At 50.1% G+C, this 9,083-nt stretch overlaps 1 protein-coding gene across 1 annotated transcript in view; it reads right to left on the bottom strand.

Annotated features, from left to right (window-relative positions):
* The window catches only part of ZNF618 (zinc finger protein 618), a 21,309-nt gene that overhangs the window by 9,285 nt on the left and 2,941 nt on the right, over nt 1-9,083 (bottom strand). The gene's annotated exons all lie outside the window — the stretch shown is intronic.

Below are 9,083 nucleotides of genomic sequence, written 5' to 3'. Positions count from 1 at the left end.
GGATATGGTTTAGGGTTTAGGAGTTCCAGCAGTGACAGGTTAATGGTTGGACTTGATGATCCTAGAGGTCTCTTCCAACCTTGATGCTTCTATGATTCTATCTGGTTCTGTCCAATTCCAGTCTGCTGCCTTTCCTGAGCAAGGCAAGGAGCACTGGGTGGTGAAATGTGTGGACATGGGGCAGTGTCATGGGGAACTCAGCTGGGGGATGTTGCTGTCAGCAAGTGCAGCGAGACCAAGGACTGGTGAGTGCCACAGGGCTGGGCAGCATGTCCTGGGGAAGCAGAGGTGGAGGGCAGGAAGCACAGGAACCAGGGCTGTGCTGGAAAGCTGAGAGCAGAGCAGGAGAGCCATGTGCCAGAGGAATGTGGATGAGCTGGAGTCAGGAAAGCGCTGGGTGCAGAGCTCCCTCGTGAGCTGAGAGACATGTTTAGCTCTGTCCTAGCTACTATGTTGAAAGTGCTTTTTTTCCACTGAATTAACCTAATAGCAAATGTTTGCAGTTGCCCATTTAAACAGCATTAGTTGGGTACATTAGCTGGCAGATGTGATCTCAAACCACAGTGCTGAACTAGGGTAACATTGCAGTTTGCCTCCATCCCTGCAGCCACACCAGCACTGGGACCACTTACGCTGTGGCATTTTCTGTCAGAGCAGCAGAATGGACAAGTGATTTGGCATATAAACAACTTTGTACACAAAAGTCTGACACAAACACAGAGCAATGTCTATTGCTACCATAGTCCAGACATCTAGATCTATGTTCAAAGCAACAAACATATTCTGCATCAGTGAATAAGCAGAAGCAGCAGCACTTAGGAAGGGAGAACCAACACCCAGAAACGCACAAGCCTGACTTGGCTGTGCTCTCTAAGAAGTCTGTATCAGGTAGCAAAGCCCAGGATTCACCTGATGGCTAGAGGAATCTGTGAGGAAAAGCATAAAAGTGGCCATGAGCAGTGTGTACAAGCTGTGAGGTGAAACCTTTCCCTCAGAACCTGCAGCCTCCGAAACGGCGGAGCCAGACCTGCCTGCAGGAGTCATGCTCAGTGCTCTAACATCACCATGTTCTCTCGTGATGCTGCTCCTGGGGTTTGGAAGCTTGGAAATCCTGTCCTCAAGTAACCATGCTTGTGAAAAACAGGGAAGACTGACAGCTGAGTGGTACACTTAGGGATTTCAGGCCTTGGGAATTAACTAGGATTGACTCTTTCTGTTGAAATCATCAGTAGTGGAATAGACAGCTGTGGTAAAAAGCCACAATGAGGCAAGGAGGTAAAATGTAATCTAATTGTTTAGCCTTATTTTGTAATGATCAGAGAGGAAAGGAGCCCATGTGGGTGCAAACTATCCCTCTCAGTTTCAATGCCAGATGACCTGTTACAGACACCTCTGTGCCTCTGTTGCTCATGGAGCTCAGACAGCTCACATGGAAACATCTCTACTCTGGGAGTCTGACTCTGCCTTCAAGTGTCCAAACTAACACCTGATGAATCTAAGGAAAGCAGTGACACACCCAAGAGCCTGCTGGCTGATGCTGGCAGGTCAGAAATGCTGCTGCAGCCAGGGCAGGTCACAGAGTGACCCCACTGCTCTGCTGGGGTCCATGTCCCCACACCAGAGAGGTGAGAACAGACCCAGTTGTACCTCTCAGGTGCCTCAGGAAGGCTGACAGCTGGAGATGGCACCCTGTGGCTCCCTGGGACACTGTCAGCATTCTGTGAGCCATCTGAACATCAGCAGGCACCTGCACTCCCCTCTGCCATCCCTGCCTGTAGTGCCCCTGGCCAGAGAGAGCAGCAGTGGGGGAACCCACTCCTCCCTGCTGCATCCAAGGGCTCTGCTCTGCCCCCACACCAGTACATAAACTCCACAGCTGCCCCAGAAGCAGGTTTCCAGCAGCCACAGAACAGCTCTTCTCTAAGCTCAGTTACAAGGCATCTCACTGGGAAGCAAATCCCTCACATATACCCAGCACTCTCCAAGCTGCACATTTCCCACACCCATTTTGCTCTCCTGTTTCACTCACATTTACTTCTCAGCTGATTTTTTCTCACTGAGTGGCTTTACCTTCCTCATGTTGTATTCCGAGCTGCTTTACTTTCCTCCTATTGTATTCTCAGCTATTTTACCACCATAAACCTGTGCTAGGTTTTCAGCTTTTGCCTTGCCTAATTCTCCTTCACCCCAGTCCAGCCTGGTTTTGAACACTGCCAGGGTTGGGGCAGCCACAGCCTCCCTGGGCAACCTGTGCCAATGTCTCACCACCCTCACAGCAAAAACTTCTTCCTGATACCTCTTCTAAATTTCCCTCTTTCAATTTCTCCCCATTGCTCCTTGTCCTGTCACTGCAGTTCCTAACACAGAGTCCCTCTGCTGCTTCCCTGGAGCCCCTTCAGCTCCTGGCAGGTTGCTCTGAGGTCTCCACACAGCCTTGTCTTCTCCAGGCTGAACAGCCCCAACTCTCTCAGCCTGTCCTTGTAGGGAAGGTGCTCCAGTGCTCTGATCAGCTTTGTGGCCTCCCCTGGACTTGCTCCAAGAGTTCCATGTTTTCTGATGTTGGGGACACCAGAGCTGTGTGCAGGACTCCAGGTGGGTCTCACCAGAGCAGAGGAGAGGGGGAGAATTCCCTCCCTCACCTGCTGCCACACTCCACACTGCCCCTGCCACCTCCACTGAGCAAGGCTGTCACACAGCCAAGGTCAGAGCTGTGACACTGGGGCAACAATCAGCAGTGCTGCCTCTTCTGCAGGGCCTGGGACACATCTCGAGCTCTCCCATAGTTCCCTGTTCAGCCACAGCTCCAATACATTTCCCTGCAGCAGCAGAACAGGCTGGAGAGGCTCTGCAGCAGCAGGGTCAGGGCTCTGCCTGTCCCCTGATATGCTGCTGCGCAGGGAGTGATGCTCTGGGCATCTTCTGTCCTCCCTGTTCTGCCACATGGCTGAGCTGCACACAAGAGGCTTTGCTGCAGAGGGGCAGAACAGGCTCTAAGTGTTCGCAAAAGGATAAGGAATCAGGAACATCTGGACCCTCAGAGAGTTGAGGCTGCCACATTGGCTCCTCTGTCTCTGGCTGTGTAGTTGCTGCACATTCAAAAGCCTTTCATTAATCCTCCAGCTTCAATTTGGCAGCAGAGTCTGCATGAAATGACAAATGTTGTATGGGCCAGACCCGTCCACATGGCATCAGAGAGGGGGAGAGGGTACAACACTGATATATGACAGGTGACAGGCTGCACAGCACCTGCATTGCTCCCCTGCTATGTCCACCCCCCATCTCCCATCTCCTTCCTCCTCCAGTCTCTTCTTCCTCCTCCAGTCCCTCCTCCCTCACTGCCTGTCCCTTGCACTCAGAGCCTGTGGCACAGACCCAGCAGGTTTTCTTGAGCTGTGCTATCCCTGTGCTCCTTGTCCCTGCCCAGCAGGTTTTCTTGAGCTGTGCTATTCCTGTGCTCCCTGTCCCTAAGCTCCCTGCTCCTTCCCTGCCTGCCACACCAAGAGCAGCACCCAGCACTCAGGGATTGCTGCTGCTGAAGCACAGAACCACGGAAATAATCATGTTGGAAAAGACCTCTGAGCTCATCAAGTCCAACCTGTGACCTAACACCACCTTATCAACTAGACCATGGCACTAAGTGCCATGTCCAGTCTCCCCTCAAACACCTGAATGTGGCCACAGAGAAGAAGGAGAAGCTCCTCTCTCCAGCAACATAAGGATGTTGAGTGATGGTCCTGTCTGAACAGTTCTGATAGAAGCACAGAGTATCGTGAGCTGGAAGGGACCCATAAGGATCATCAGCTCAACTCCTGCCCTGCACAGGACACCCTCACAATCCACCCTGTGCCTGAGAGCACTGGCCAAATATGTCCCCTTCTGAGGCAAACTACTGAAAATTTGGAAGGAGTAAATGACTGAGCATGTCCTGTCTGCCAACTGCTCTCAGAGTCTGACTCATTCCCAACTTTTCCCAGAGTGCAGAGTGGCTGTGCAATGGAGAGCAAGGAAAATCTGCTGTGAGCAAGCAGTGCCTTTGGAAGTGCAAACCCTCATCCTGGGGCACATGGAACTGCCTCAGGCAAGCTGCCTGGAACTCCAGCACTGCAGCAGCCCCAAGCAATCAATGGCATTTTGGGCTCCTATCAAGCACCAGAGTGTTATCCTCTCCCAAAAGCAGCATTTGTCTGTGGTGTGTTGGCTGTTGAACACAAAGTTCCTCTATCAAAGCATCCTTCCCCCCAAAACTGACCCCCTCTGTGAGCCAGGACCCTCTCTGCTCTGACAGACATAGCATGTCACCCTTACTGGCTGCCAAGGTTCTCTCTGAAAATACCTTCCCAGAAAAGCACCAGCAGCTGCTGAAACCTCTTCAGCCTCCTGAGCCACACAGAAGTAACACTCACATTTGGTTGCACAATTTAAGACATCTTTCCCCAGGGCTGTTATTAGACACTTTTATTAGTGCTGTGCTCACACCCAGTAAGCAAAGCCCCAGAGCAAGGCAGCAGCTGTGTGAGCCAAGGCAGAGGGAAACCAGCACTTGGGCTTAGGTTAAATAAATCACTCTAATTCCCATGTTAACTCTCATTGTCACATCTAAGCCAGGGAAAACAGCAGAGCCTGGTCTGAGGCCAGGAGGGAACAGGAGTTGAGAGCTTTGACAGAGAGTTTCAACAGAAGTGCCCTGAGCTGCTGTGCAGTGCCTGAAGTGCTGTGCTCACTCAATGAACACATGGATGCTCACTGCCTGTGGCTCCATTCAGGGGCTCCTTCAGCAGCAACAAGCTTTCCAGGGGCAAACCACCACACTTTACTGTCCCCCAGAAGTGAGCCTGTCCTGGAGGAGACACACAGCCCACAGGAGTGGCAAACACCACTGACAATACCACAGGGAATTCTCAACATCACCTCAGGCTGCTCTCCAGGCCTTGACTTCCTACACACATGGAAACCAGTCAGGCTGCAACAGGAGCTCAGGCCACTTGCTGTGACAGGATTTTAGGTGAAGAAAGACCTTTGGGATTTTTCTGGTCTTTCTATTATGGGCCAGTTTGTTATATGCATGCACTGCAGTGTCTCTGCTTCAGCACAGCCACTTCCACTAGAGCCACTGACTCAGAGCACACAGAATCACATGCAATATCCTGAGCTGGAAGGACCCCCAAGGATCATCAGTCCAACCCCTGCCCTGCTCAGGACACCCAACAATGTACCCTGAGAGCATTGGCCAAACACTCCTGGAGCTCTGTCAGCCTTGGGGCTGTGACCTCTGCCCTGGGGAGCTGTTCAGTGCCCAACCCCCCTCTGGGAGGAGAATCTTTTCCTCATATCCAGCCTAACCCTCCTCTGACACAACTTCAGACACACCAGTGCCAGAGTTTGAATGACTATGATAAATTACCTTGTTCTGGGGCTTTAGTAATCTTTTCTACCACAGATAGTCCAGGCAAACCTAAAACAGGAGTTCCCATTTTTCTGCCCATACTTTGTTCTCCCAGTGACTCTTTTGGCCATGTCCTGCCCAGCCCAGTCCAGCACCTGTACCCTACAGCTCCTATCCCTGGTTGTTTGTCCCAGATCTGCTGACTGCTCACTGCCTCAATGCTTCCATATGTATTGCCTCATGTCTTTCCTGGTGTCCCAGTGCTCCTGAGCACTTGGCAGGATGTCACCCACAGAGACAGGCTGCTGAGTGGTTGTTTTAACCCAGAGATCTTCCTGTCTCCAAGCTGCCTGTTCAACATGAGAAGTCTGGGACATCTGAAACTAATGTGACACCAGAAATAAACAGTTCATTCCTCGAAACCTCAATTCCACACAAATGCCAAGTGGACACAGTGATTTATTTATGCAACTCAGCAAAGTGACACTTTGCTAACGGAGGCCTCTCCCTGTGTTACTCTCCTTCTCCTGGTGAGAACTGCACTCAGATGTGACCCTTCTTGTGTCACAGCATTTTCAGGCTGCTTTGAAAATGCATCTCTATGTATTTGTGCAACTGTGTTGTCCCACCAGCAGCACTCCCTGTGCTCTGCACAAAGTGGGAGCTCACAGAACAACTCCCTCCTTTCTCCTCAAACTTGGGCCTTGGACCTCCCAATGCCATGTGGACTTGTACCAGTCACAAACCAGCTACTAGACGAGTAAGAGGTTTACCAGGAGATGAAGCACTTGAATGGAGTTTGTATTTGTGCTGTGGCCAAGACCCTGTGAGACAGCCCGGGTGTCCCTCAGGAGGCAGAGGCACAGGCTGTGCTGATATCACACTCTAATCAACAGCCAAACAATTAAATAATCAAGCAATGCCCCAACCATTAAAGCCGCACACATCCATGAAACATCCCAGCCTAGAAGTTGTCTCTTCCCAGCAGAAATCCAACCTGTATGATCTGGATGGCAGGGAATGAGCAGAAGAGGATGTACGACCACAACAGAGAAGGAAGATCCCAGTGTGTCAAACACTCCTAAGCTGACTCCTACCCTATGTGCACCTGCACTTCTGGTGCAAAGCAGCTCTTTTGGAGAGAAAAATGGCAGGAGCCACCTGGGTGCATGGGGCACCTGGCAAGAGCAAGACCTGAACTCCTGGTACTGCGACAGGACCTGTGGGGGAGACTCCAGCAGACACCAGGTCTGCTCCAACACCCCCAAACTGAGCTCCAGGAGATTTAATCATGAGTTTATCTCTGTCTTTTTGCTGCTTTTCATAAAACTCAAGATTAGTTTGGCTCAGCTGCTAAGCAAGAAGACATTGCTTACTTCTTAACACATGCCAAACAGACTGGGTTTGTGTGGCAAGTGGTGAATGAGATATTTCTAATCACCCTTCTGACTGAAATATCCTTCTGACTTCACCTGGTGTGGTGGGAGGTGTCCCTGCCCAGGGCAGGGGTTGGGGCTGGATGATCTCTAAGGTCCATTCCAACCCCTTAACATACTGTGATACTATGACATTCTATGAAATTAATAGTTCAATGCTACAACTGGACAGGAATTAGGAACTACAGTATGTTGTAGGTGCAGCTCGTGTGCAATTGCAAGTGTCTTGGAGAGGGACTTGGGACAAAGGCCTGGAGGCACAGGACAAGAGGGAATGGCTTTAAACAGCAGGAGGGGAGGGTTAGATGAGATATTGGGAAGGAATTCTTCCCTGTGAGGTGCTGAGACACTGGCACAGGTTGCCCAGAGCAGCTGTGGCTGCTCCATCCCTGGGAGTGTTCCAGGCCAGGTTGGATGGGGCTTGGAGCAACCTGGGCTAGTGGAAGGTGTCCCTGCCCAGGGCAAAGGGTGGAATGAGATGAGTTTAAGGTCCCTCCCAATCCAAACCTGCCCATGACTATGATTCTGTGATCCAAGGGTGCTGCAGACACAGGAAAGGTTCAGCACAGTAAAAACTGTTTTGCTCTTAGAAAAAGGGACTCACTAAGAAGAAATTGAGCACACAACATCCAACCAAACACATGTCCCAAATCCTGAGAACTGGCACTTCTCAGGCTTGTCCAACCCTTTTTACTCTAAATCAAAAGGAGGAAATTATTATTTTGGTCTCAATCTCAGCTTGGCACAAACTGATTCAAAAAGAAGATACCTTCCCTGCCCCACTGCCCAGTTGTGGAATAAACAGTGCTGGGAAGCAGATTTTCCCTGTGTAAATAGGAATGAAAAGTGTTGACATTTTCAGAACTGTTAATGCTCAAATTTGTTGCTCTGCAAGTTCTGACAGTAATAGTTCCCTAATGCAGCTCATGAAATTGAGACATATTTATACAGCTTAAATCAACTTCCAAAGTTCAAAATATTTCCCAATTCCCTAAATAATTTTAACTGTTCTCTTTTACATTCATAACATTGAGCAAGTACAGACTTCACCAAACACTGACACTTTCAATCAGATTTCCCCTTTGATGTCTCTATTTTAAGGTGTCAAAACTAAAGAACTTTGTTTTTCCTTTTGCTTTTTTGCTTATTCTTGAATTCTCATAGTTTCCTTCATTGCTCTTGGCCTTCATTTGACAGAGGACTCATCCATAATGTCCAAAACAAGCTGGATTAGGCTGTAAACAGTTCAGTTAGAGATGATCATTGCCCTTGAGGCTTTCCAAAATCGAAGAGTGAGACAGCAGAGAGATCCCAAGGGTTGGGGAGTGTGTGGTTAGAGTGGATCAGGGCAGGGCTCTGCCTGCAGCCCCAGCCAGGGGCTGCTCTCCCTTCCAGCTGTGCTCAGGGCAAGGGGAAGGCAGAGATCTGTGCCCTTTCCTGGGGTTCTCCCTGGCCATCCCATGCTGATCATCACTGCAGAAGAGCATTACATAACTTGGCCTTGAAATACTGTTTGTTCTCTTGAGGGTTTTGCTCAGAACCACCCAGCACATGCCAAGGCTCAGCAAAACAACCTCCAGCAGGGAGGGTTCCCTGAAAGCAGCTTTATGGCACCTTAAGAACAGCTTCTGCATCCCATGAGCCAATTCCATGCTTCAGCATCAGGTCATGCCACTGTTTTCTGCACCTACTGTGAACAAATCAAGCTTCTGAAGCCTTGGGACTCTGCTGCCTGTGCTCCTGAGGCAGCCCAAGGGAGCAATCAGGACACTTTAGCAGCACTTTTAAAGCACTGTGAAACTTCCAGGTTGTCAACAAAAAGCAAGTTTAAGGGGCTGTGGAGACTCTCCTCCATGAGTACAAAGGACACTCTCCCAGTCCTAAGGTGCAGGACAGCTGAACAATCCTCTTCCATCCACTCCGTGGCTTCATCTCACCCTGCTGGGAGACAAACCTGCTACTGGAAGAGACCCAAATCAGCCACAAAGCAGTGCTGGCCACGCAGCACAGCAACTGCTGTTTTAGGGGCAGCAAGATGCCAAGGTGACTCAGCTGTCAGGTGACACAGATAAGGACACCAGGTACCTGCATTCACTGTGACAAAGACTGGGGCTGTGCATAGGGAAGAGACATCTGAAATCCAACATGTCCCATTCTAGTTGTCTTATTCCAACTCAGGACTCCCTATCAAATCTATTTTAGGTGGCTTTAGTTGCTGACCTTCATGCTCTGCTCATCCTCCCCCTCACTCCAGACATGCAGGG

This window comes from Acanthisitta chloris, unplaced genomic scaffold (assembly GCF_000695815.1).
Source record: "Acanthisitta chloris isolate BGI_N310 unplaced genomic scaffold, ASM69581v1 scaffold23703, whole genome shotgun sequence".
NCBI lineage: Eukaryota > Metazoa > Chordata > Aves > Passeriformes > Acanthisittidae > Acanthisitta > Acanthisitta chloris.
This window is presented reverse-complemented; position numbering and strand designations above follow the sequence as displayed.